The sequence below is a fragment of the Hypanus sabinus genome, unplaced genomic scaffold, assembly GCF_030144855.1.
Source record: "Hypanus sabinus isolate sHypSab1 unplaced genomic scaffold, sHypSab1.hap1 scaffold_948, whole genome shotgun sequence".
NCBI classification, from domain to species: domain Eukaryota; kingdom Metazoa; phylum Chordata; class Chondrichthyes; order Myliobatiformes; family Dasyatidae; genus Hypanus; species Hypanus sabinus.
This window is the reverse complement of record NW_026781802.1, coordinates 8314-36038: the sequence shown is the minus strand read 5'-3', so window position 1 is coordinate 36038 and position 27725 is coordinate 8314. Positions and strand designations below refer to the sequence as shown.

The 27725-nt window shown below is 47.9% G+C and overlaps 1 long non-coding RNA gene across 1 annotated transcript; it reads left to right on the top strand.

Annotated features, from left to right (window-relative positions):
- Positions 1-5772: 5772 nt before the first annotated feature.
- LOC132390546 (uncharacterized) lies at positions 5773-8240 on the top strand. Its single transcript, XR_009510935.1, has 3 exons — positions 5773-5867; positions 7826-7867; positions 8197-8240. It is a non-coding gene; the product is annotated as an uncharacterized LOC132390546 (long non-coding RNA).
- The last annotated feature ends 19485 nt before the right edge of the window (positions 8241-27725 follow it).

Sequence of the window (27725 nt, the reverse complement as noted above, 5' to 3'; positions counted from 1 at the left end):
TTGAACCTGGTGTTTGGTATTGGGAATTGAACCTGGTGTTTGGTGTTGGTAATAGAACCTCATCAGCTGTTACATCTCTGAGTGGGAGAGCATTTTGGAAACAGTGATCATCATTCCATCTCCTTCACAATAGCATTGGAGAGAGATAGGAACAGACATGTTAGCGAAGCGTTTAAATGGAGTAAGGGGAACGATGAGGCCGTCAGGCAAGAACTTGGAGGCTTAAATTGGGAACAGATTGTTCTCAGGGAAAGGGACGGAAGAAATGTGGCGAATGTTCAGCGGATGTTTGTGTGGAGTTCTGCAAAGGTACTTTCCAATAAGACAGAGATGTTATGGGAGGGTACAGGAACCGTGGTGTTCAAAGGCTGCAGTGAATCTAGTTGAACGGAAAGATGAGGTATATAACACAGGATATAAATTGTTAATCAGTTTCCAGGGCAGAGAAGGCAACAGTACGGGGCCTTTGTTAAGATGAAAGGGGTTTCATTTCAAGCGGTGGCGACAAGCAAAGATCTCACACAGAGCTTGATGCTGATGTCGAAAGATCAGCCGGAGGGATTGGGAGATGCGGACGTAATCGGGTTGTTTAAAATCGATTTGGTCAATTGCGATGAAACAAGAGCGAGTAAATGCTACCACCTCAGGCAGAATATTCGGTGGGTTAAACCAGTTGGGCAAAGGTCCTGATTCAGCTTTGTGTGACTCTAACAGTTAGTGTCTTTGCTGAACCAACCGTTGATTAGTACACTATGCTCGTTGAGATCAGAGGCAGAGATGTTGAAACATCAGCTCGCAGACCGTTGCCTTTTTGACCGTAATAAGCTGATTCTGTTTCCGAAATTGCTCAACATACATCCTGAACATGTCCTCTTTTCGGAAGGCAAGAACACGTTGACTGGAAGTGTGCATCAGTGGTGGAATGAATTGCAACAGTCGGTTGCTAAGATACAAACCGCAGTTTCGTGAGGGTTTGACTTCCTTCACAGGAGGCGGCGGAAGTCTGGAGCGCGTTGATCAGAGGAGGACTGATCCGACCATGGATTCAAAACTCTCATCACTGTCAACTCCAACGCCAGTTACAGACCAACAAGAGGTGTGCGTGAGGGGCCCTTGCTATTCCAATGTACTTCCGTGTTTCCCCGTTGGAAACTCTGCAAGCATCAACACCAGTGTGATTCAAGGACAGAACAGAAATGGAGAGCGTTGCCCAACAGTTAACAGAACTGAAGATATGAAACTGAGCTGCAAGATTTCCTCTTGTGAAAGAAACGGGGACAGCTGGCCCCGTAACTTCTCAGTCAGGATGCGGGAATGACAGTGTTAAATGCCGAGCTGCAGCCCATGAACTGCGTCCTGTCATTTGTGTGCGCATTGACCAGGTGATATTAGGTCATCTGGCACCTAAGCACAGGGTAGTGATTGGGGGAGATTTTAATTTTCCACACATAGACTGGGGAGCCCAGACTGTAAAAGGGATGGATGGTTTGGAGTTTGTAAAATGTGTGCAGGATGTTTTATTTTGCAGCAATACATAGAGGTACCATCTAGAGAAGGGGGTGTGTTGGATCTCCTGTTTGTGAATGAGGAAGGCCAGGTGACGGAGGTATGTGTTGTGGAGCACTTCGGGTCCAGTGATCACAATGCTATTAGTTTCAATATAATTGTGGAGATGGATAAGACTGGACCCAGGGTTGAGATTTTCGATTCGTGAACGGCTAACTTTGAGGAGATGGGAAAGGATTTAGAAGGAGTGGATTGGGACAATTTGTTTTATGGGAAGGATATAATGGAGAAATGGAGGTCATTTAAAGGTGAAATTCTGAGTGTACAGAATCTTTATTTTCTTGTTAGGTTGAAAGGAAATGTTAAAAGTTTGAGAGTACCATGGCTTTCAAGGGATATTGGAAACTTGTTCGGAAAAAAAAAGAGTTATCTGCAATAAGGACAGGAAGCATGGAGGAGATGAGGGGCTCGAGGAATATAAAGAAAGTAAAATCAATCTTAAGAAAGAAATTAGAAAAGCTAAAATAAGATACGAGGTTGCTTTGGCAAGTAAGGTGAAAATAAATCCGAAGGGTTTTGATAGCTATATAAATAGTAAAAGGATAGTGAGGGATAAAATTGATCCCTTAGAGAAGCAGAGTGGTCAGCTGTGTGTGGAGCCGAAAGAGATGGGGGAGATTTTGAACAGATTATTTTCTTCGGTATTCACTAAAGAGAAGGATATTGAATTCTGTAAGGTAAGGGAAACAAGTAGCGAAGTTATGGAAACTATGACGATTAAAGAGGTGCAATTATTGGCGCGTTTCAGGGATGTAAATGTGGATAAATCTCCGGATCCTGACAGGATATTCCCTAGGACCTTGAGGGAAGTTAGTGTAGAATAGCAGGGGCCCTAACAGAAATATTTCAAATGTCATCAGAAACGGGGATGGTGCCGGAGGATTGGCGTATTGCTCATGTGGTTCCATTGTTTAAAAAGGGTTCTAAGAGTAAACCTAGCAAATATAAGCCTGTCAGTTTGACATTAGTGGTGGGTAAATTAATGGAAAGTATTCTTAGGGATGGTATATATAATTCTCTGGATAACTGTTTGTCAGGTTGGAAGCCGGTGACTGGTCTTGTGCCTCAGGGATCTGTACTGGGTCCAATGTTGTTTGTCATATACATTAATGATCTGGATGATGGGGTGGTAAATTGGATTAGTAAGTATGCAGATGATACTAAGGTAGGTGGCTTTGTGGATAATGAAGCAGGTTTTCAAAGATTGCAAAGAGGTTTAGGCCAGTCAGAAGAGTGGGTTGAACGATGGCAGATGGAGTTTAAAGCTGTTAAGTGTGAAGTGCTACATTTTGGTAAGAATAATCCAAATAGGACATACATGTTAAATGGTAGGGCATTGAAGAATGCAGTAGAACAGAGTGATCTAGGAATAATGGTGCATAGTTCCCTGAAGGTGGAATCTCATGTGGATAGGGTGGTGAAGAAAGCTTTTGGTATGTTGGCCTTTATAAATCAGAGCATTGAGTATTCGAGTTGAGATGTAGTGTAAAAATTGTACAAGGCACTGGTAAGGCCAAATTTGGAGTACTGTGTACAGTTCTGGTCACCGAATTATTGGAAAGGTGTCAACAAATTAGAGAGAGTACAGGGAAGATTTATTAGAATGTTACCTGGGTTTCAGAACCTAAGTTACAGGGAAAGGTTGAAAAAGTTACGTCTTTATTCTTTGAAGTGTAGAAGGTTGAGGTGGGAGTTGACAGAGTTAATTAAATTTATGAGGGGATAGATAGAGTTGATGTGTATAGACTTTTTTCGATTGTGAGTTGGGGAGATTCAAACAAGAGGACATGAGTTGAGAGTTAGTGGGCAAAAGTTTAAGGGTAACACGAGGGGGAATTTCATTGCTCAGTGGTAGCTGTGTGGAACGAGCTTCCAGTAGAAGTGGTAGAGGCAGGTTCGGTATTGTCAATTAAAGTAAAATTGGATAGGTATATTGACAGGAAAGGAATGGAGGGTCATGGGCTGTCTGCGGGTCAGTCGGACTAGGTGAGAGTAAGCGTTCGGCACGGACTAGAAGCGCCGAGAGGGGCTGTTTCCGTGCTGTAATTGTCATATGGTTATATGGTAAATATGTTGTTCACCGTAAGTGACAGCTGTAAAACTTTAAACTCTGTGCCGGAATTTAGTTCAATCAGGAATGAAACCTGATATCGAAAGGCATGGGCGATAAGAGCTATGAATGGAGACAATCTTCAGTTGGCGGCATCCAAATATTGCGGACGTGTTGCAGGTAAAAGCAAGTGAAAAACTATTTGCATTTTAATTGTATTTACAGAGCCAGTGAGTGGGGTTGCCGTGGTGACCAATAATTCCACTCCCCTAGAAAACCTCGACACCATCGCACTGAGTTGTGACGCGTCGGGCTCTGTTCAGACACGGACATGGTTCAAGGATAACCAACCCATCCAGGAAAAAGACAGAATATTTACATCTTTCGGCAACTCGAAACTGACTGTAATCACTGTGAACAGAAACGACGCAGGGACGTACAAGTGCATCGCCAGCAACTCTTTCAGCGGAGGCGCTGGAGAGACATACGTGCAAGTTTACTGCGGATGCACAGGTAAATAACAACATTCATTTTTTTTATATCGGTAAGCACTATAACAAACATATTTTCTCAATGTATAGATGGGTCAAAGAAGGTCCGAATTGTACCGGAGCGTCTAGTTGTTTAAAATATTGTTTTAAACCTGAAAATGCTCTGTCAGTCCCCTGGTGTACAAAGGGAACAATCTCCTGCAGACAGGGCAGGAACTCACCCTTGTCACAGTGACAATGGGAACAATCTCCGGCAGACAGGGCAGGAACTCACCATTGTGTCAGTGACAATGGGAACAATCTCCTGCAGACAGGGCAGGAACTCACCCTTGTGTCAGTGACAATGGGAACAATCTCCTGCAGACAGTGCAGGAACTCACCCTTGTCTCAGTGACAATGGGAACAATCTCCTACAGATAGGGCAGGAACTCACCCTTGTATCAGTGACAACGGGAACAATCTCCGGCAGGGAGGGCAGGAACTCACCCTTGTCACAGTGGCAATGGGAACAATCTCCTGCAGACAGGGCAGGAACTCACCCTTGTGTCAGTGACAATGGGAACAATGACTAGTGATGTGTCACGGGGATCAGTGCTGGGTCCATTGTTATTTGTCATCTATCTCAATGATCTGGATGAGAATGTGGCAAATTGGATCAGCAAATTCACTGATGATACAAAGATTGGAGGTGTAGTGGACAGTGAGGAAGGCTTTCAAAGCTTGCAGAGGGATTTGGACCAGTTGGAGGAATGGGCTGAAAAATGGCAGATAGAATTTAATGCGGACATGTGTGAGGTATTGCACTTCCGAAGGTCAAATCAAGGTAGAACATGCAATGCAAATGGTAGGACACTGAGGGGGGGCAGTAGAGCAGAGGGATCTGGGAGTACAGATACAAAATTCCCTAAAAGTGACGTCACACGAAGATAGGGTAGTAAAGAGAGCTTTTGGTACATTTGCCTTTATAAATCAAAGTATTGAGTATAAGAGTTGGAATGTAATGGTGAGGTTGTATAAGACATTGGTGAGACCGAATTTGGAGTATTGTATGCAGTTTTGGTCACCTAATTACAGGAAGGATATTAATAAGTTTGAAAGAGTGCAGAGAAGGTTTACAAAGATGTTGCCGGGACTTGAGCAACGGAGTTACAGAGAAAAGTTGAATAGGTTAGGACTTCCCTGGAGCGGAGGAGAATGAGGGGTGATTTGATAGAGGGGTATAAAATTATGATGGGTATAGATAGAGTGAATGCAAGCAGACTTTTTCCACTGAGGCTAGGGGAGAAAAAAAAACAGAAGTCATGGGTTAAGGGTGAAGGGGGAAAAGATTAAATGGAACACAAAGAGTGGTGGGAGTGTGGAATAAGCTGCCAGATGAAGTTGCAGATGCGGGCTGACTTTTGACATTTGAGAAAATATTGGACAGTTATATGGGTGAGACGGGTTTGGAGCGATATGGCCCAGGTGCAGATCAGTGGGACTAGGCAGAAAAATGGTTCGGCACAGCCAAGAAGGGCCGAAAGGCCTGTTTCTGTGCTGTGATGTTCTAAGGTTCTATAAAATCCATTTGACACCGGAAAAGACGGGTTTGCGCAATGTAAGATACATATTTGTTGTTTTTTTGTGTGTGTGTTAGCCCCAGAAACAGGCGACAATTTCACCCTCGGCGCTGCCGCGATCCTGAGCATTGTACTGGGTTCTCTTGCCGGAGGACTGATCGGCGGAGTCTGCGCATGGTTATTCGCAAGGAAAATTGGCGGGTAAATGCCCTTTTCTCCGAATATCGCTTCTTCTTCTAATTATTGCGGGAGATCTTTATTTTGCAGAAGTGGGATATTGGAAGGTTTAACGGGAACCGATGACCGAAGCAATTTACACAAGCCGGAGCTGGAGGAAACTGGCGAGTCGGGCATTACTGGTGGGGAACATGAACCGACGGCCTTTGTGGAAGGAGATTGCCTGACATCAGTGGCTGGGAAGTTGTTGGAATCTATAGTTAGGGTTGAGATTAGGGGGTACCTGGAGGCACACGACAAGATAGGCTGAAGCCAGCATGACAAACCCTTTTGAGGAAATTACTAGCAGTGTAGACAAAGGAGACAAAGTAGATGTGGTTAATTGGATTTTCCGAAGGCGTTTGACAAGGGGCCACTCATGAGGCTGCTCACCAAGTTAAGAGCCAATGGAACAGCAGGGAAGTTACTAGTGTGGGTGGAGCATTAACTGTTCGGCAGAAAACAGACAGCGGGAATAAAGGGATCCTATTCTGCCTGGCTGCTGATTACTAGTGGAGATCCACAGGGCTCGGTGCTAGGACCGCTACTTTTCACGATGTATGTCAATGATGTGGGCTAAGGGATTCATAGATCTGCGGCTAGGTTTGCCCTTGATACAAAGAGAGGTGGATGAACCGGTAGCGTTCAGGAAACAGAGAGCCTGCAGAGAGAGCAAGATAGTTTAGGGTAATTGACAAAGAAGCGGCAAATGAAATATGATGTGGTAAAGTGTACGTTCATGCACTTTGTTGGAAGAAATAAACGGGCAGACTATTATTTAGATGGTGAGAGAATTCAAAATCCAGTGATGCAAATAGACTTGGGAGTCCTTGTGCGAGATACCCTAAAGGTTAACCTCCAGGTTGAGTCGGTGGTGAAGAAGGTGAATGCAATGTTTGTACTCAATTCTAGAAGTATAGAATATAAGAGCAGGGATGTGATGTTGAGGCTCTATAAGGCATTCGTGAGACCACACTTGGAGCATTGTGTGCAGTCTTGGGCTCCTTATTTTTATAAAGGGTGTACTGACATTGGAGAGGGTTCAGAGAGGATTCACGAGAATGATTCCAGGAATGAAAGGGTTACCGTTTGAGGAAGGTCTGGGCTGCATTCCCTGGAGTTCAGGGGAATGAGGGGGGATCTCATAGAAACATTCCGAATGTTGAAAGGCCTGAACAGTTTAGATATGGCAAAGTTATTTCCCATGGTAGGGGAGTCTAGGACAAGAGGGCACGACTTCAGAATTAAGCACGTCCTTTTAGATCCGGGATGCGGAGAAATTACTTTCATCAAGGGGGATAAATCTGTGGAATTTGTTGCCACGAGCGGCTGTGGAGGCCAAGTCATTGGGTGCATTTAAGACAGAGATGTACAGGTTCTTGATTAACCAGGGTATCAAAGGGTATCAGGTGAAAGCAGGGGACATGGGACGACTTGAAGAATTGGATCAGCCCAGGGTTAAATTGCGGAACAGACTCGCTGAGCCGAATGGCCCACTTCTGCTCCTATTTCTTATGGTCTTACAGTCTTTCGGTGGGATGAACGAGGCTGAAAGATATTGATATAGGACAGTGTTGTAAACGGGAACAGGATCAGGGGAACAAGAGTTTATCTTCCCAAGGACATGTTAAATTGATCAGCAGTTCCGGAATTATCCCACAGATCAGGGGTCACCTGTGGTCAGAATCAGCATTGAGCTTTCCCCCTGAAATGGGAACATTTGACTGAAAGACACAAGGAATGAACAGGTTGGATTTTTGAACTATGTTCATGATCGCAGTCATTGTTTGAAAGATGAGAAGATAAGTAATGTGATGGGTCGCGTCCGAGCAGCAATGAATGCGAAGATTGATACCCTCGGGGTTTACACGTGGAGAGACAGAATACAATTGTCCAGCGCAAGGTTAAACGTCACAATAGAAATCTTTAATTTCTCTTTTCAGGGCGCAAGGCACAATGCACAAGATGGAAACTCCACTTACACGGTGAGGGAATTATTTGCGTCTCTCCCTTTTTGAAGTAATTGTTTCCACTTCACACAGTAAGAAACAGACCCTGAAGTGAGACATTCGACAGCGAGAATGACGTCGAAGAGGCGGCAATGGGGGCCTCAGAAATGGCGGATGAACTCATGAAGTATCATGTGTTAGTCTGGACTGTGGGGCACAACCTGGTCCCTCTGTCCCACGGTCTTTCCGAGCCGATTTGTTACATGTGTCCACGTCCTTTTCGGAGTTCTTTCAATTCTCCTCCCTCACAGACTGCGTTTGTTATTAACTTTTGCTAATCACAATGATTTATTTCCGTTTAACAGGGACTGGTTCTGGGGGATCGATCTGTTTACAGTGATCTGAAGAGGTAAGTGAGCAGAACACGAGGCTGTCGATGAAAAATGTGACTTGCAAAGGGAACATGTCCATTATGGCCAAGCCGATGAGTTGAGCAGAGCCCCGGCTGTGCGTGCTGCCAAGTTACCCAGTGATTAACAGATGAGAGACATGTAACACTGTGGGAGTGGGGTCAGGCGTCGGCGGGCAGCAAACATTGTTATTCAGAGGAATAATGGTCCTGGGCCTGTGGCCTTGCGAAACAGATAAATTGTCTGCAAATTCTCTTTGACACCAAAGAAGTAAATATCGCCCGTATTTGATCTCACCATCTTTATTTCCTTCCAGTTGCCGAGAGAGCCAACATGAATTGTTTATTTATTCCGTCAGATGACGTCACTGTTGAATAGAAGAGGACGGTTGGCCGGGAATTCACACATGAGAAGGACAACCCTCGTGGAAGAAGCCACCGTGCCACACGTCTCTTACTTTTTATATACGACCGTTATCCGTGTCTCCGGCATCTCTCTCTCGAGTGTCACATCTTCACTCCGAGACATCACTGAAGGGTGTGACACATTTTTTTTATCGTAGCGGCTTAGTTCTCTCACTTCAACCTAGACTCCTCCAGCCCATGATAGGCAGCCTCACGCTTTCACCAACCTTTGCCCTCTCAACTTTGCTCTGCGTTACGATCTCAATAAACTCATTGTCCACATTATAGGCGGTTCAGTTTCTAAAGACATGTTTCGCACAGATCTGAAAAGTAGCAGTGTGTGACTCTCAACCTTCAGACAAGCCTCTATTTTATCTTGTCCGGGAGACTGGTGCAGCGGCTGAAACGGTCACGTGACAATAATTCCAATGATTCCGCCCTTCCCGTCCCGGCTCTTCGTATCAGCAAGTTATAAGAATTAGCTCACTGAATAGTGAGCAGTATGATGTGAGTATCGTCTTATCCAGCAACCAGATTTTTATCCGTGACATCCAGCCCTATTTGTTTTGGGATCATTCTCCAATGTTAAAAAGTTTCAAAGGTAGAACCTAATGTCAGAAAATCGTTTTCTTGTATACAGCCGATTGGAACACGCCCTCTGATACATAATGCATAGCTATTGCTCTCTGTATATCCAACTTTCTCATCCACGATTTCACCGCTGAATGATTTATTTGTTTCCCAACGCTCACCAATTCCGCCTTCCTGGCATCTTCTAATGACCCCGAAGTCGGGTTCTTTAGAAATTTGTCTATTTCCATCTTTTCTGGTTTCCCGCTTGGTTATCCACGCAACTAGATCAGTTAAGGGACTTTTATCCAGATTCACTGGCACCCCAATTGTTTTATCAATCCCGGACGAGCCCCCAATTTGTTAGTACCCCGTAACTGTGTGTCTAACCAGCAGAGAAAGAAGAATTTGTTGGAGTCTGGTGGTACTATACTAAAGGTGTTTATTAATAAAAATAAGCAAAAAAACATATCAATAATGCAAATAAACATATAAAACAAGTTAACAGTAATAAACCTAAAAGTGTAGGGATAATAATAATCAATAATAAACAAGCTATCGATGTCTAGCGGTAAATAAATTGTCATAGAAAAGTAAAAAGTTCAGTTCAGTTCATGAGTGCTTATGTCGTTATGGTTGTTGTATTGTAATCGTTGGAGAGAGAGAGAGAGAGAGAGAGAGAGAGAGAGAGAGAGAGAGAGAGAGAGAGGGAGAGAGAGAGAGAGAGAGAGAGTGAGAGAGAGAGAGAGAGAGAGAGAGAGAGAGAGAGAGAGAGAGAGAGAGAGAGAGAGAGAGAGAGAGAGAGAGAGAGAGAGAGAGAGAGAGAGAGAGAGAGAGAGAGAGGGATGTAACAGCTACAGTCCGGCAAACCTTATTTTGCTTTCTTAATCTGTCGGATCGGTGTGGTCATTCAGTTGTGACCTCTTCGTCCTTCTGCTAGACCGTTCTTCTGTGATAGACTTTTCACTCTGGCATGTGTGGACACACACACAAGTCCCCACCGGCCCTGCTTTGACACTGTGAGCTTTACTGACCGATCTCCTGGTTCGGTCTCAGGTGCCCCCACCTTTCCTGTGAGTTCCAACAGTCAATCAGTGTCCACTGGTGTGTCTCCTGGTGTGTCTGAAGGGTGTCTCTCCAGACCTGACTTTTATCCCTACTCACCGGGTCTCAGCTCTCAATCAAATTTGAATGACTGTGTCCATCAAACCAGCACACTCCAGCTGTCCACTGAGGAATGTTAATGAGCAAAATGGTAGAAGATAAATAACCCTCGCAGAAGTCATAATATAGCAAATCAACAAGTCTCTCTCCCCTCTCCTATCTTTAACAGATGTTCTTGCATAAGCGGGAAACTTTCCCGTGTATTTTGCTGCGTTAATTTTACCCGCCACCTTCACAAGCCCTCCAGGGCCTGCTGCAGTGAAGCATCCCCACAGCATGACGCAGCCACCACCATGCTTCACGGTAGGGATGTTGTTTTTTTGATGATATGTCTTGTTTGGCTTAGGCCAAGCGTAGGATTTTGTCTGATGGCCGAAAAGGCTTATTCTGGTTTCATCAGATCAGAGAAACATCTTCCAGCTGACATCAGCGTTTCCCACATGCCTCCTGGCAATCTCCAGCCGAGATTCCATGTGGGTTCCTGTCAACAGCGGCTTTCTCTTTGCCAGCCTCCCATAAAGCTGCGACCGGTGAGGCACCCGGGCAACCGTTGTTGTGTGCCCAGTCCCTCCCATCCCGGATACCGGAGCTTGTAACTCCTCCAGAGTTGTCATGGGTCTCTTGGTGGCCTCCCTCACTCGTCCCCTTCTGGCAGGGTCACTCAGTGTTTGCGAGCAGCCCGCTCTAAGCAGATTTACAGCTGTGCCATATTCTTTCCATTTCTTAATGATTGGCTTCATTGTCCTTCAAGAAGTATTCAGTGACATGGACGTTTTCATGCTTCAATCTCCTGACTGCTGATTGTCAATCACCTTTCGAGGTGTTGCTTGGAGTGTTCCTTTGTGTTCATGGTGTAGTTTTTGCCGGGATCCTGATCTACAGCAGCCGGACTTTCCAGATACAGATACAATTGATTTTACCAGAATCAATTGAAACACTTTTCACTGAACAGGGTGATCTCAAATTAACTAATCATGTGACTTCAAAAACCAATTGGCTGCACCTGTGATGATTTGGTGGTGGGAAAGTACTGAATATTAATAAAATCAATTATTTTGTGTTTTATATTGGTAATTAATTTAGATCACTTTGTAGAGGTTTGTTTTCACTGATACGAAAGAGTCTTTTTCTGTTGATCCGTATCATTACAGACGAGTTCAATCCGCTGTGATTGAACGTTGTACAGCAATAAAACATGAAACTCCTCCAAGGCGGGTGAATTCTTTTTACAGACACTGCTGTTAGTCAATGTTACATTTTTTCCTCATCAGATAGTATTAAACCTGTAGCAATTCATTGTCAAAGGCACATCATGCCTTACCAGCCTGATTTTATTTTTGAGGATGTAACTAAACAGATTGATGAAGGAAGAACAGTAGATGTAGTATTTCACCAAGGCATTTGATAAGGGACCACTTGCAAGGCCTATTGCTAACGTAAGGGTGCATGGGATCCAAGGGGACATTACTTTGTGGCTCCAGAACTGGCTTGCCCACAGAAGGCAAAGAGAGGTTGTAGACGGGTCGTATTCTGCATTGAGGTCGGTAATTTTTATTCATGACCTGGGTGAGGAAGTAGAGGGATGGGTGAGTAAATTTTCTGATGACACCTTTAATAGTTTGGGGTTGTAGTGGATAGTGCGGAGGGCTGTCAGAGGTTACAGCGGGACATTAGTAGGATGCCAAACTGGGCTGAGAAGTGGCAGATGGAGTTCAACCCAGATAGGTGTGAGGTGGTTCATTTTGGCAGGTCAAATATGATGGCAGAATATAGCATTACTGGTAAGACTCTTGGCAGTGTGGAGGATCAAGGGGATCTTGGGTTCCGAGCCCATAGGACACTCAAAGTGTTTTGACTCTGTGATTAAGAAGCCATACGGTGAATTGGCCTTCATCAATAGTGGGACTGAGTTTAGGAGCCGAGAGGTAATATTGCAGATATATAGGACCCTTCAACCGTCTCCGGTTTCTTCCACCGTCTGAGGAGAATGAGGCACCACACAGCCGATATGTACAGACCAGGTAAAATCCTCGGTGATGTTTACATCAATAGTGGTGAGCATGTCTCCATTCCTCCTATCGTTCACAGCCTGCTTCTTCCCTTCTGTGACATTGCAGAAGAGGTTGTTTTAGAAACATAGAAAACCTACAGCACAACACAGGCCTATCGGCCCACAAAGCTGTGCCGAACATGTCCTTACTTTAGAACTACCTAGGCTTTACCCAACCCCTCTACTTTTCTAAGCTCCAGGTAGCCATCCAAGAGTCACTTAAAAGACCCTATCGTTTCCGCCACCAACGACGCCGCCGGCAGCCCATTCCACGTAACAAACTTACCCCTGACACCTCCACTATACCTACTCCCCAGCACCTTGAAACTGCTCTCTCGTGATAGCCATTTCAGCACTGGGGAAAAACCTCTTACTACCCACACGATCAAAGTCTCTCATTATCTTGTACACCTCTGTCAGGTCACATCTCATCGTCCGTCGATCCAAGGGAGAAAAGGCCGAGTTCACTCTCCCCATTCTCATAAGGCATGCTCCCCAATCCAGGCAACATCTTTGAAAATGACACTTTCTATGGCTTCCACATCCTTCCTGTAGTGAGCTGACCAGAACTGAGCACAGTGCTCCAAGTGGGTTCTGACCAGGGTCCTATATAGCTGCAACTTTACCTCTCGGCTCTTAAACTCAATCTCACGATTGATGAAGGGCAATGCACCGTATGTCTTCTTAACCACAGAGTCAACCGGCATAGCAGCTTTGAGTGTCCTATGCACTCGGACCCCAAGATCCCTCTGATCCTCCACACTGCCAAGATGCTTAGCATTAATGCTATATTCTGACATCATATTTGAACTACCAAAGTGAACCACCTCACACTTATCTGGGTTGAACTCCATCTGCCACTTCTCAGCCCAGTTTTGCATCCTATCAATGTCCCTTTGTATCCTCTGACAGCCCTCCACACTATCGACAACAACCCCAACCTTTGTAGTCATCAGCAAATTCACTAACCCATCCTTCCACTTCCTCATCCAGGTCATTTATAAAATTCACAAAGAGTAGGGGTCCCAGAACAGATCCCTGAGGCACACCACTGCTCACCGGCCTCCATGCAGAATGGGACCCGCCTACAACCACTCTTAGACTTCTGTGGGGAAACCAGTTCTGGTTCCTCAAAGTCTACTTATGCCTCCTTATTTTCTCAATAAGCTTGGCATATGGTACATTATCAAATGCCTTGCTAAAATCCCCCTTCCTCAAATTTGGTGACCAAAACTGAACACAATACTCCAGGTGGGGTCTCACCAGGGCCCTGTACAGCTGCAGAAGGTCCTCTTTATTCCTCTTGTTATAAAGGCCAACATCCCATTAGCTTTCTTCACTGCCTGCTGTACCTGCATGCATGCTTTCAGTGACTGATGTTTGCTTTTCTTCTTTCGTGGGATTGAGTTCAAGAACCGAGAGGTAATGTTGCAGCTGCAGAGGACCCTGGTCAGACAGCACTTGGGGTACTGTGCTCAGTTCTGGTCGCCTCACTAAAGGAAGGATGTGGAAACCATAGAAAGGATGCAGGGGAGATTTACAAGGATGTTTCCTGGATTGGGGTGGATGCCTTATGAGAATACGTTGAGTGAACTCGGCCTTTTCTCCTTGGAGCGAAGGAGGACGAGAGGTGACCTGATAGAGGTGTACAAGATGATGAGAGGAATTGATCGTGTGGATAGTCAGAGGCTTTTCCACCAGGAGCTGAAATAGTTGCCACAAGAGGACACAGTTTTAATGTGCTTGGAAGTAGGTACAGAGAAAATGTCAGGGGTAAGTTTTTTACACAGAGATTGGTGAGTGCGTGGAATAGGCTGCTGGTAACGGTGGTGCAGGCGGAAACTACAGGGTCTTTTAAGAGACTCCTGGAAGGATACATGGAGCTGAATTCACTAAGGAGAAGGATATTAGACAATAGACAATAGACAATAGGTGCAGAAGTAGACCATTCGGCCTCTCGAGTCTGCACCGCCATTCTGAGATCATGGCTGATCATTCACTATCAATACCCAGTCCCTGCCTTGTCCCCATATCCCTTGATTTCCCTATCCATCAGATATCTATCTAGCTCCTTCTTGAAAGCATCCAGAGAATTGGCCTCCACCGTCTTCCGAGGCAGTGCATTCCACACCTCCACAACTCTCTGGGAGAACAAGCTCTTCCTCAACTCTGTTTTAAATAACTGACCTCTTATTCTCAATCCATGCCCTCTGGTACTGGACTTTCCCAACATCTGGAACATATTTCCTGCCTCAATCCTATCAAATCAATTTAATTATCTTAAACGTTTCAATCAGAACCCCTCTCAATCTCCTCAATTCCAGCGTGTACAAGCCCAATCTCTCCAATCTCTCTGCGTAAGACAGCCCTGCCATCCCAGGAATCAACCTAGTGAATCTACGCTGCAGTTCCTCAATTGCCAGAATGTCCTTCCTTAAACCTGGAGACCAAAACTGTACACAATATCCCAGGTGTGGTCTCACCAGGGCCCTGTATAAATGCAAAATGACATCCTTGCTCTTGTATTCAATTCCCCTTGTAATAAAGGCCAACATTCCATTTGCCCTCTTCACTGCCTGTTGCACTTGCTCATTCACCTTCATTGACTGGTGAACTAGGACTCCTAGGTCTCTTTGCATTTCTCCCTTCCTAACTCTACACCGTTCAGACAATACTCTGCCCTCTTGTTCCTGCTTCCAAAGTGGATAACTTCACATTTATTCACACTGAATGACATCTGCCAAGTATCTGCCCACTCACCCAGCCTATTCAAGTCTCCCTGTATTCTCCTAACGTCCTCTTCGCATGTCACACTGCCACCCAGTTTAGTATCGTCAGCAAACTTGCTGATATAGTTTTCAATGCCCTCATCTAAATCGTTGACATAAATCGTAAAGAGCTGTGGTCCCAATACAGAGCCCTGTAGTACCCCACTAGTCACCTCCAGCCAGTCCGAGAAACACCCATTCACTGCTACCCTTAGCTTTCTATCTGCCAACCAGTTTTCTATCCATGTTGAAACCCTGCCACCAATGCCATGACCTCTGATTTTACTCACCAATCTCCTATGTGGCACCTTATCGAATGCCTTCTGAAAATCTAGGTACACAACATCCACTGGCTTACCCTCGTCTAACATCCTTGTTACACCCTCAAATATTGAATTGTGTAAGGTGTGGGAAACAAGTAAGGAAGTTATGGAACCTATGACAATTAAAGAGGTGGAAGTACTGGCGCTTTTAAGAAATTTAAAAGTGGATAAATCTCCTGGTCCTGATAGGATATTCCGCAGGACCTTGAGGGAAGTTTGTGTAGAGATAGCAGGAGCTCTGACGGAGATCTTTAAGATGTCATTAGAAACGGGGATTGTGCCGGAGGATTGGCGTATTGCTCATGTGGTTCCATTGTTTAAAAAGGGTTCTAGAAGTAAGCCTAGCAATTATAGACCTGTCAGTTTGACATCAGTGGTGGGTAAATTAATGGAAAGTATTCTTAGAGATAGTATTAATAATTATCTGGATAGGCAGGATCTGATTAGGAGTAGCCAGCATGGATTTGTGCGTGGAAGATCATGTTTGACAAACCTTATTGAATTTTTTGAAAAGGTTACGAGGAATGCTGACGAGGGTAAGGCAGTGGATGTAGTCTATATGGACTTCAGCAAAGCCTTTGACAAAGTTCCACATGGAAGGTTAGTTGAGAAGGTTCAGTCGTTAGGTATTAATGCTGGAGTAATAAAATGGATTCAACAGTGGCTGATGGGAGATGCCAGAGAGTAGTGGTGGATAATTGTTTATCGGGATGGAGGCCGGTGACTAGCGGGGTGCCTCAGGGGTCTGTTTTGGGCCCAATGTTGTTTGTAATATACATAAATGATCTGGATGATGGGGTGGTAAATTGGATTATTAAGTATGCCGATGATACTAAGGTAGGAGGTGTTGTGAATAATGAGATGGGTTTTCAAAGCTTGCAGGGAGATTTATGCCGGTTAGAAGAATGGGCTGAACGTTGTCAGATGGAGTTTAATGCTGAGAAGTGTGAGGTTCTACATTTTGGCAGGAATAATCCAAATAGAACATACATGGCAAATGGTAGGGCATTGAGGAATGCAGAGGAGCAGAGAGATCTATGAATAACAGTGCATAGTTCCCTGAAGGTGGAGTCTCATGTAGATAGGGTGGTGAAGAAGGCTTTTGGAACGCTGGCCTTCATAAATCAAAGCATTGAGTACAGAAGTTGGAATGTAATGTTAAAATTGTGCAAGGCATTGGTAAGGCCAAATTTAGAATATTGTGTGCAGGTCTGGTCACCGAATTATAGGAAAGATATCAATAAATTAGAGAGAGTGCAGAGCCGATTTACTAGGATGTTACCTGGGTTTCAGCACTTAAATTACAGAGAAAGGTTGAACAATTTAGGTCTCTATTCATTGGAGCGTAGAAGGTTGAGGGGGGATTTGATCGCGGTATTTAAAATTTTGAGAGGGATAGATAGAGTTGACGTGAATAAGCCGTTTCCATTGAGAGTAGGGGAGATTCAAACGAGAGGACATGATTTGAGAGTTAGGGAGCAGAGGTTTAAGGGAAACACGAGGGGGTATTTCTTTACCCAGAGAGTGATAGCTGTGTGGAATGAGCTTCCTGTAGAAGTAGTAGTGGGCAGTTCAGTTGTGTCGTTTAAGGTAAAATTGGATAGGTATATGGACAGAAAAGGAGTGGAGGGTTATGGGCTGAGTGCGGGTAGGTGGGACTAGGTGAGATTAAGAGTTCGGCACGGACTAGGAGGGCCGAGATGGCCTGTTTCTCTGCTGTGATTGTTATATGGTTATAAATCACACAGAAAAATATAGTCTGAGACCCTGTGTCCATATAAATTGCAGAAATCTACAGTCTAACAAAATATCGCTTGATATCTCCCTGAATGAACACTAGGGGGCAGCATCAACCCGTCCTTTGACGCTGCATCACAGATTCTCCCGGGGTTGCGAACCAAATCTATGGCAGTTTCTACTTCTGCCAGAGATTTGATTCTGCACAATGATGGTTCCTCAATGATTGGAAGAGTAACTTCAATGGCTGGAGTGGGCTGTTGGAGTGGGCGCAACGGCAGAACTAAAGACTCGGTAGGAACCCCAATGAAGAGCGACCAACCAGTACAAGAATTCACAAGTGACTCAAAACTGCCGTCAGGAATTGCTGTTATAAGCTTTAAAAGCCACTCCGAAAGAATACAATGGAGAGACGTGAAAATGCCTCCGCGGGTGAGGTTGAAATGTGTAGCACGGGAAGGGGTAAACGATAAAAGAAGTTAAAAAGGCGAACGACTAAAAAATGTTCCGAGAGTGTATGTGGTGAACCCGACGACTGAAACTCTGGAAAGGAAGTTCAACTCTGCGTCACGGACACACAGACAAGTTATTTCAGAGAAGCGTGATCAATGTTGTCAGCAGGAAAACTGGCTCTGGATGGAGAATGGTGGGATTGATTTCGCCCCCTCTTCCCACTGGCCCCGCCCGCATCTCCCCATGACCCGCCCCATTCTCCCGCTGACTTTGCCCTCTCCATTTCCCCTACGGACCCCACCAATAACCCCTACGCTTTCCACTCTCTGACCCCGCCCCTATTTCTACCGAAAGCCCCTCTTCTCCTACTGACCCAGCCCACTCCCCCACGAGCCCGGTCACTTCCCCTAATGATCTGTACTGTATTCACTGACTACGCTCCGTACCCGTCCGATCCATTTCACTGCTCCCACTGACACGAAGGATCATGAGATATGGAAGCCATTTCGCCTATTGAGTCTGACCCTCCATTTCATCATGGCAGATCCGATATTATGCTCAGCCCCAACCTCCTGCCTTCTCCCTGAACAATCTACTCACCTGTGCCTTAAAGACTTCCTCTCTACAGCCGCCACTGGCAATTAATCCCGCAGATTCGCCACTCTCTGGCAATAGAAACTCCCCTGCAGAGTTCTAAAAGGACGCCCCTCTATTCTGAGGTTGTCCTCTGATCATAGACTCCGCCACAACAGGAATCATCCTCTCCACATCCACTCTATCTGTGTCCTCAGGTCCTAGACTCCCCCACTACAGGAAACATCCTCTCCACATCCACTCTATCTGTGTCCTCTGGTCCTAGACTCCCCCACTAAAGGAAACATCCTCTCCACGTCCACTCTATCTGTGTCCTCTGGTCCTCGACTCCCCCACTAAAGGAAACATCCTCTCCACGTCCACTCTATCTGTGTCCTCTGGTCCTAGACTCCCCCACTGTAGGAAACATCCTCTTCACATCCACTCTATCTGTGTCCTCTGGTCCTAGACTCCCCCACTATAGGAATCATCCTCTCCACATCCACTCTCTCTGTGTCGCCTGGTCCTAGACTCCCCCACTACAGGAAACATCCTCTCCACATCCACTCTACCTGTGTCCTCTGGCCCTAGACTCCCCCACTACAGGAAACATCCTCTCCACGTCCACTCTATCTGTGTCCTCTTGTCCAAGTCTCCCCCAATATAGGAAACATCCTCTCCACATCCACTCTATCTGTGTCCTCTGGTCCTAGACTCCCCCACTATAGGAAACATCCTCTCCACATCCACTCTAACTGTGTCCTCTGCTCCTAGACTCCCCACTATAGGAAACATCCTCTCCACATCCACTCTATCTGTGTCCTCTGGTCCTAGACTCCCCCACTGTAGGAAACATCCTCTCCACATCCACTCTATCTGTGTCCTCTTGTCCAAGACTCCCCCAATATAGGAAACATCCTCTCCACATCCACTCTAGGTGTTAATCTTGAAATAGTAAAATGGATTCAACGGTGGCTGGATAGGAGATGCCAGAGAGTAGTGGTGGATAACTATTTATCAGATTGGAGCCCGTTGACTAGTGGTTTGCCTCAGGGAACTGTACTGGGTCCAATGTTGTTTGTCATATACATTAATGATCTGGACGATGGGGTGGTAAATTGGATTAGCAAGTATGGAGATGATACTAAGGTATACTAAGGTTGCTTTGTTCGAAATGAAGTAGGTTTTCAAAGCTTCTGGAGGGATTTAGGCCAGTTAGAAGAGTGGGCTGAAAGATGGCAGATGGAGTTTAATGCTGATAAGTGTGAGGTGCTGGATTTTGGTAGGAATAATCCAAATAGGACATACATGGTAAATGGGAGGGCATTGAAGAATGCGATAGAACAGAGTGATCTAGGAATAATGGGGCATAGTTCCCTGAAGGTGGAATCTCATGTGGACAGGGTGGTGACGAAAGATTTTGGTATGCTGGCCTTTATAAATCACAGCATTGAGTATAGGAGTTGGGATGTAATGTTAAAATTGTACAAGGCATTGGTAACGCCGAATTTGGAGTATGGTGTACAGTTCTGGTCACCGAATTATGGGAAAGATGTCAACAAAATAGAGAGAGTACAGAGGAGATTTACTGGAATGCTGCCTGGGTTTCAGCACCTAAGTTACAGGGAAAGGTTGAAAAACATAGATCTTTATTCTTTGTTGGGAGGGACTTGATAGAGGTATTTAAAATTATAAGGGGGATAGATAGAGTTGATATGGATAATGTTGTTCCATTGAGAGTAGGGGAGATTCAAACAAGAGGACATGAGTTGAGAGTTAGGGGGCAAAAGTTCAAGGGTAACACGAGGGGGAATTTCTTTACTCAGCGAGTGGTAGCTGAATGGAATGAGCTTCCATTAGAAGTGGTAGAAGCTGGTTCGGTATTGTCATTTAAATTAAAATTGGATAGGTATATGGACAGGAAAGAAATGGAGGGTTATGGGCTGAGTGCGGGTCAGTGGGACTAGGTGAGAGTAAGCGTTCGGCACGGACTAGAAAGGCCGAGATGGCCTGTTTCCGTGCTGTAATTGTTATATAGTTATATGGTTATATAAGTATTTATCGAGGACCTCCCTCACTTCCACAGCCTCCAGGCATATCTTTCCACTTTTATCTCTAATCGTTCCTACCTTCAATGTTGACATCCTTTTGTTCCTCACATAATTGAAGAATGCCTCGGGGTTTTCCTTTACCCTACTTGCCAAGGCCTTCTCATGCCCCCTTCTTGCTCTTCTCAGCTCCTTCTTAAGCTCCTTTCCAGCTCCCCTATATTCCTCAATAGACCCATCTGATCCTTGCTTCCTAAACCTCATGTATGCTGCCTTCTTCCACCTGACTAGATTTTCCACTTCACTTGTCACCCATGGTTCCTTCACCCTACCATTCCTTGTCTATTTCACCGGGACAAATTTATCCCTAAAATCCTGCAAGAGATCCATAAACATCGACCACATGTCCATAGTACATTTCCCTGCAAAAACATCATCCCAATTCACACCCGCAAGTTCTAGACTTATAGCCTCATTATTGGCCCTTCCTGTCCTCTCTGATTCTATCCTTTTCCATGATAATGTAAAAGGCCAGGGAGCGGTGGTCACTGTCCCCCAGATGCTCACCCATTGAGAGATCAGTGACCTGACCCGGTTCGTTACCTAATACTAGATCTCCCTCTCTCTCTCTCACCCGGTCACACTCTCCCTATCCTGTCAACACTCTTCCCGTCACTCTTCCCCCCCCCCCTCACTCTCCCCCGTCACTATCCTCGTCACTCTCCCCGTCACTCTCCCCCGGCACTCTCCCCCGTTACTTTGCCTCGTCACTCTGCCCCTTCACTCTACCTCGTCACTCTCCCCATCACTCTATCCGTCACTCTCCCCATCACTCTCCCTGTTACTCTCCCCCTTTCAGTCTGCCCCCTCACTCTCCCCATCACACTCTCCCGCATCACTGTCCCTCCCAATCTCTCCCTCTTCCACTCTACCATCGTCACTCTGCGTCTACCTCCGTTACTCTCACTCTCACACTCGCTCCCTCTCTCCTGTCTTCACTCTCCCTCCATCACTCCCTCCCACACTCCCCCTGTCCCTCCGTCACTCTCCCTGTCTCACTCTCCCTCTCTCCCGTCGGCACTCTCCTTCCATCACTCTCCCTCTCTCACGCTCCCTGTCTCACTCTCCCTCCCTCACTCTCACTGTCTCACTCTCCCTCGCTCTCCCTCCCTCTCTCCCGTTGTCACTCTCACTCTCCCACCGTTACTCTCTATCCCTCACTCTCCCTGTCTCCTGTCGTCACTCTCCAATCGTCACTCTTGCTCCATCACTTCTTCCCTCCCTCCCTCTCTCCCCTCGTCACTCTCCCTCTCTCACTTTCACTCTCCCCTGATACTCTCCCTCTCTCACATTCCCTCTCTCACTCTCCCTCCCTCACTCTCCCTCTCCCTCTCTCCCATCGTCACTCTCCCCGTCATTCTCCCTTTCTCACTCTCCCTCCGTCACTCTCCCTGTTTCACTCTCAATCCCTCACTCTCACTCTCCCTCTCTATCTCTCACCCTGTCTCACTCTCCCCCGTCACTCTGCTCCCGTCACTCTCCCCCTGTCACTCTCCCTCTGTCACTTTCACTCTCTCACTCTCCCTCCCTCACTCCCCTTTCCCGTCGTCACGCTCCCCGTCACTCTCCCTATCTTACTCTCCCTCCCTCACTCTCCCTCTCCCCCTTCGTCACGCTCCCCATCACTCTCCATTTCTCTCCCTCCGTCACTCTCCCTGTCTCACTCTCCCTCCCTCAATCTCTCTCTCCCGCTCTCTCTCTCACCCTGTCTCACTCTCCCTCTCCTGTCATCACTCTCCTCTTCACTCTCCCCCATCACTCTCCCCTTCACTCTTCCCCGTCACTCTCCCCGTCAATCTCTCCAGTCACTCTACCCCGTCACTCTCCCCGTCACTGCCCCGTCACTCTACCCCCGGCACTCTCCCTCGTTACTTTGCCCCGTCACTCTCCCCCCTCACTCTCCACCGTCACTCTCCCCCATTACTCTCTCCGTCACGATCCCCATCACTCTCCCTTTCACACTCCCCCCTTTCAGTCCACCTCTCTCACTCTACCCATCACTCTCTCCCGCATCACTCTCCCTTTCTCATTCTCCCTCCATCACTCTCCCTCTTCCACTCTACCATCGTCACTCTCCGTCTACCTCCGATACTCTCACTGTCTCACAATCGCTCCCTCACTTTCACTCTCCCTCTCTATCTCTCACCCTGTCTCACTCTCCCCCGTCACTCTGCTCCCGTCACTCTCCCCCTGTCACTCTCCCTCTGTCACTTTCACTCTCTCACTCTCCCTCCCTCACTCCCCTTTCCCGTCGTCACGCTCCCCGTCACTCTCCCTATCTTACTCTCCCTCCCTCACTCTCCCTCTCCCCCTTCGTCACGCTCCCCATCACTCTCCATTTCTCTCCCTCCGTCACTCTCCCTGTCTCACTCTCCCTCCCTCAATCTCACTCTCCCGCTCTCTCTCTCACCCTGTCTCACTCTCCCTCTCCTGTCATCACTCTCCTCGTCACTCTCCCCCATCACTCTCCCCTTCACTCTTCCCCGTCACTCTCCCCGTCAATCTCTCCAGTCACTCTACCCCGTCACTCTCCCCGTCACTGCCCCGTCACTCTACCCCCGGCACTCTCCCTCGTTACTTTGCCCCGTCACTCTCCCCCCTCACTCTCCACCGTCACTCTCCCCCATTACTCTCTCCGTCACGATCCCCATCACTCTCCCTGTCACACTCCCCCCTTTCAGTCCACCTCTCTCACTCTACCCATCACTCTCTCCCGCATCACTCTCCCTTTCTCATTCTCCCTCCATCACTCTCCCTCTTCCACTCTACCATCGTCACTCTCCGTCTACCTCCGTTACTCTCACTGTCTCACAATCGCTCCCTCACTTTCACTCTCCCTCTCTCCCGTCGTCACTCTCCTTCCATCACTCTCCCTCTCACACTCCCTGTCTCACTCTCCCTCCCTCACTCTCCCTCTCTCTCCCTCCCTCTCTCCCGTTGTCACTCTCACTCTCCCACCGTTACTCTCCCTCCCTCAGACTCCATGTCTCCTGTCGTCACTCTCCCATCGTCACTCTTGCTCCATCACTCTACCGTCATCAATCTCCCTCCATCACTCTCCCTCCCTCCCTCCCACCCCTCGTCACTCTGCCTCTCTCACTTTCACTCTACCCCTGTCACTCTCCCTCCTCTCTCTCCCTCTCTCCTGTCATCACTCTCCCTCCGTTACTACCCCGTCACTCTCCGCCCTGTCTCAATCCCCCATCACTCTCCCACCGTTACTCTCGTCCCATCACTCTCCCCCTGTCACTCTCCCTCTCTCACTCACCCTCTCTCCTGTCATCACTCTCCCTGTCACGCTCCCCCGTCACTCTTTTTGTCACTCTCCCCGTCACTGCCCCGTCACTCTCCCCCCCGTCACTCTCCCCATCACTCTCCCTGTCACGCTCTCCCGTCACTCTCCCCCGTCACTCTCCCTCCGTCACTCTCCCTGTCTCACTCTCCCTCTGTCAATCTCCGTCTACCTCCGTTACTCTCCATGTCGCACTCTCCCACACTATCAATCTCCCTCTCTCCTGTCGTCACTCTCCCTTCGTCACTCTCCTTTCATCACCCTCCGTCACTTTCCCTTTCCCTCCCTCCCCTCATCACTCTCCCTCTCTCACTTTCACTCTCCCCCTCATTCTCCTTCTTCACTCTCCCTCTCTCACTCACCCTCTCTCCTGTCATCACTCTTCCTGTCACGCTCCCCCGTCACTCTCCCCGTCACTCTCCCCGTCACTGCCCTGTCACTCTCCCTCCGTCACTCTCCCTGTCTCACTCTCCCTCCCTCACTCTCCCTCCCTCACTCTCCCTCTTCCACTCTCCCGTCGTCACTCTCCACCTCCGTAACTCTCTCTGTCTCACTCTCCCTACCTCACTTTCACTCTCTCTCTCTCCCGTCTTCACTCTCCCTCCATCACTCTCCCCCCCACACTCTCACGTTGTCACTGTCCCTCTCACTCCGTTCCTCTCCCTCGCTCACTCTCCCATCGTCACTCTTAGATAGATAGATAGATAGATAGACAGATAGATAGATAGATAGATAGATAGATAGATAGACAGATAGATAGATAGATAGATAGATAGATAGATAGATAGATAGATAGATAGATAGATAGATAGATAGATAGATAGATAGATAGATAGATAGATAGATAGATAGATAGATAGATAGATAGATAGATAGATAGATAGATAGATAGATAGATAGATAGATAGATAGATAGATAGATAGATAGATAGATAGATAGATAGAAAGATAGATACTTTATTCATCCCCAAGGGGAAATTCAACATTTTCCCCCACTCCTCGTCAGTCTCCCTCTTCCCCCGTCACTCTCCCCTCGTCACTCTCCCGTCATCACTCTCCCTCCGTCACTCTCCCTCTCCATCCCTCCCCTCGTCACTCTCCCTCTCTCACTTTCACTCTCCCCGTGTCATTCTCCCCTTGTCATCCGCTTCACTCTCCCTCTCTTCTGTCATCACTCTCCCTCCGTCACTCTCCATCCGTCACTCTCGCCCTGTCACTCACCCCCGTCACTCTCCACTCTCACTCTCGCTCCGTCACTCTCCTGTCTCACTCTCCCTCCCTCACTCTCCCTCTTCCTCTCTCCCGTCGTCACTCTCCATCTACCTCCGTTACTCTCCCTGTCTCACTCTCCCTCACTTTCAATCTCCCTCTCTCCTGTCGTCACTCTCCCATCGTCACTCTTGCTCCGTCACTCTCCCTTCGTCACTCTCCCTTCATCACTCTCCCTCCGTCACTTTCCCTTTCCCTCCCTCCCCTCGTCACTCTCCCTCTTTCAATTTCACTCTACCCCTCACTCCTTCTTCACTCTCCCTGTCTCACTCACCCTCTCTCCTGTCATCACTCTCGCTGTCACGCTCCCCCGTCACTCTTTTCGTCACTCTCCCCGTCTCTGCGCCGTCACTCTCCCCCCGTCACTCTCCCCCCGTCGCTCTCCCCCATCACTCTCCCTGTCACGCTCCACCATCACTCTCCCCGTCACTCTCCCTCCGTCACTCTCCCTGTCTCACTCTCCCTCTGTCACTCTCCGTCTACCTCCGTTACTCTCCTTGTCTCACTCTCCCTCACTATCAATCTCCCTCTCTCCTGTCGTCACTCCCATCGTCACTCTCCCTTCGTCACTCTCATTTCATCACTCTCCCTCCGTCACTTTCCCTTTCCCTCCCTCCCCTCATCTCTCTCCCTCTCTCACTTTCACTCTCCCCATCACTCTCCTTCTTCACTCTCCCTCGCTCACTCACCCTCTCTCCTGTCATCACTCTCCCTGTCACGCTCCCCCGTCACTCTCCCCGTCACTCTCCCCGTCACTGCCCTGTCACTCTGCCTGTCTCACTCTCCCTCCCTCACTCTCCCTCTTCCACTCTCCCGTCGTCACTCTCCACCTCCATTACTCTCTCTGTCTCACTCACCCTCCCTCACTTTCACTCTCTATCTCTCCCGTCTTCACTCTCGCTCCATCACTCTCCCTCCCACACTCTCCCGTTGTCACTCTCCCTCTCCCTCCGTTCCTGTCCCTCGCTCACTCTCCCTCTCTCCTGTCGTCACTCTCCCATCGTCACTCTTAGATAGATAGATAGATAGATAGATAGATAGATAGATAGATAGATAGATAGAGAGATAGATAGATAGATACGTTATTCATCCCCAAGGGGAAATTCAACATTTTCCCCCTCTCCTCGTCAGTCTCCCTCTTCCTCCGTCACTCTCCCGTCGTCACTCTCCCGTCATCACTCTCCCTCCGACACTCTCCCTCTCTAACTTTCACTCTCCCTGTGTCATTCTCCCCTTGTCACCCGCTTCACTCTCCCTCTCTTCTGTCATCACTCTCCCTCCGTCACTCTCCATCAGTCACTCTCCCACTCTTCTGTCATCACTTTCCCTCCGTCACTCTCCATCAGTCACTCTCCCTCTCTTCTGTCATCACACTCCCTCCGTCATTCACCCCCGTCACTCTCCACCCTCACTCTCGCTCCGTCACTCTCTCTGTCTCACTCTCCCTCCCTCACTCTCCCTCTTCCTCTCTCCCGTCGTCACTCTCCGTCTACCTCCGTTACTCCCCCTGTCTCACTCTCCCTCACTTTCAATCTCCCTCTCCCCTGTCGTCACTCTCCCATCGTCACTCTTGCTCCGTCACTCTCCCTTCGTCACTCTCCCTTCATCACTCTCCCTCCGTCACTTTCCCTTTCCCTCCCTCCCCTCATCACTCTCCCTCTCTCACTTTCACTCTCCCCCTCACTCTCCTTCTTCACTCTCCCTCTCTCACTCACCCTCTCTCCTGTCATCCCTGTCACGCTCCCCCGTCACTCTCCCCGTCACTGCCCTGTCACTCTCCCCCCGTCACACTCCCCCATCACTCTCCCTGTCACGCTCTCCCGTCACTCTCCCCCCGTCACTCTCCCTCCGTCACTCTCCCTGTCTCACTCTCCCTCTGTCACTCTCCCGGTCTCACTCTCCCTCCCTCACTCTCCGTGTTCCACTCTCCCGTCGTCCCTCTCCGTCTACCTCGGTTACTCTCACTGTCTCACTCTCCCTCCCTCACTTTCACTCTCCGGCTCTCCCGTCTTCACTCTCCCTCCATCACTCTCCCTCCCACTCTTTCCCGTCCTCACTCTCCCTGTCTCACTCACCCTCCCTCTCTCTCTCACTCTCCCTGCCTCACTCTCCCTCTCTCCCTCTCCTTCCCTCTCTCCCGTTGTCACTCTCCCATCGCCACTCTTGCTCCATCACACACCCTTCGTCACTCTCCCGTCATCACTCTCCCTCCATCACACTCCCTCTGCCTCCCTTGCCTCGTCAGTCTCCCTCTCTCGATTTCAATCACCCCGTGTCACTCTCCCCTTGTCACTCTCCCTCTCTCTCCCTCTCTCCCTCCCTCACTCTCCCTCTCTCCAGTCGTCACTCCCCATCACTCTCCGCCCTTTCTCTCTCCCCCGTCACTCTCCCCCGTCACTCTCCCTCCCTCAATCTCACTCTCCCTCTCTCTCTCTCTCACCCTGTCACACTCTCACTCTCCCTCCCTCACTCCCTCTCTCCCTCTTTCCCTTCGTCACGCGCCCCGTCACTCTCCCCAATCTCTCCAGTCACTCTACCCCGTCACTCTCCCCGTCACTGCCCCGTCACTCTACCCCCGGCACTCTCCCTCGTTACTTTGCCCCGTCACTCTCCCCACTCACTCTCTACCGTCACTCTCACCCATTACTCTCTCCGTCACGATCCCCATCACTCTCCCCCCTTTCAGTCCACCTCTCTCACTCTACCCATCACTCTCTCCCGCATCACTCTCCCTGTCTCATTCTCCCTCCATCACTCTCCCTCTTCCACTCTA